The sequence below is a fragment of the Solanum tuberosum genome, unplaced genomic scaffold (genome assembly GCF_000226075.1).
Source record: "Solanum tuberosum cultivar DM 1-3 516 R44 unplaced genomic scaffold, SolTub_3.0 scf00691, whole genome shotgun sequence".
In the NCBI taxonomy this organism is placed as follows: Eukaryota; Viridiplantae; Streptophyta; class Magnoliopsida; order Solanales; family Solanaceae; genus Solanum; species Solanum tuberosum.
In genome coordinates, this window is record NW_006239605.1 from 80,169 (window position 1) to 81,662 (window position 1,494).

General features: G+C 38.8%; 1 long non-coding RNA gene across 1 annotated transcript; it reads left to right on the forward strand.

The window, feature by feature from the left end:
- Positions 1 to 451: 451 nt before the first annotated feature.
- LOC107058888 (uncharacterized) lies at positions 452 to 860 on the forward strand. Its single transcript, XR_001472390.1, has 3 exons — positions 452 to 481; positions 581 to 707; positions 787 to 860. It is a non-coding gene; the product is annotated as an uncharacterized lncRNA (long non-coding RNA).
- Positions 861 to 1,494: the final 634 nt, after the last annotated feature.

Here is a 1,494-nt window from a genome sequence, read left to right on the forward strand (position 1 = left end):
ATAGATCTTGAGGATATTGCAGGATCTATTTCTTCTGCGCCAGAGCGCATCAAGCGTGATGCTCATTTATTTGTTGTTCCGTTTGGTACGGCAGATCCTCGACAATATTGTCCTAATTATCATCGACCAGCCGGTGTTTCCTCTATTCATAGGCATTGCCTTCACGACGCTACGAGGACCTACCTTTATAGGGTATTCATCGAGCACGACCCTTATCGGCAAGTACTCCATCTCCCACAGGTACTCCATCTCCCACAGGTACATCTCCTCAGTTATCTGCCATGAGGCTTGAAGATTCTAGTAGCGAGCAGTCAGATGCTATGGTCGGTACGCCTCCATTGACTCAACGTTTTGTGCATCCTGATGTATCACCCTCCTCTACAACTACACCTAGTGCTACACCACATGATACGATGTCTGCTCTAGCTCCTGGTCAGAAGGACAGACTTAATAGAGTCATGATTGAGCCGGATGGATCATCGTAAGTTTGTTTTGTTATCTATTTGTTAGTTTATTTTATTTATTTCTTATACTTTAATATATTATTCATGAACTAACATATTTATTATGTGTTTTGCAGGTGGCATCCTGCAAAGGATGCTGCTCGGGCTTTAAAAGATTGTGTTAGAAGACTCTATACACAAGCTTATCACTCTTGGAGCGAGATTCCAAACAGTATACGCCAGACGATGTTTAATAACTTTAAGGTATATATTTTTAGTTAAGTTTAGTATACTTTACTTTTTTTACTATCGATTTAATTAACGTTATTCAATTTTTTTTCAGACTATGTGTACTTGGGAGTCGAGGTACAATTTGGTCATTGGGACCACATTTGAGAGGAAGGCATCCGCTAGACTATCTAGCTGGCTAAAGAACGTTCGGGATAGTGGTGAACGTCCCGGTTGGATGTTGCCTCGTGTTTTTGATGAATTGGGTCAGTATTGAAACACAAACAAGTTTAAGGCAATATCAGATCAAGCCAAAATGGCTAGAGGCAGTCTTAAAGGTGGCTCGTTGCACACCGGAGGTGCAAAGACGGTTGGAACAATTGCACGAGAGATGGTAAGTTCTAATTCAAAACTTTTTAAATAAATAATTAGTTGATACATATATATCGTTATAAATTTTAGTTTTATTTATAGAAAAAAAGAATTTGGGACGTCAACTCCCATTGAACCAGAGGTTTTCAAGTAAGACTCATGTCAGGAAGAAAGAAAATGAGTCAGATCCGAATATGTGGGAGGAGGAAAGGGCCGAACGAACATTTGTAAGTTATTTAATATGAATAATATATATTAATAGTGAATATATTTATGATATGTATATATATTGATGTCAATTTTCATATTTAATGTGCAGAATGACTTTCATCAGTACGTCGCTGAGAATCTAGATAGTTCAGTTCAATTGACACCTGAACTGTCCATTCAGATTTGGAAAGAAAAAGCGGTAGGGGGGACACACAAGGGTAGAGTCTATGGTCTAGGCTCT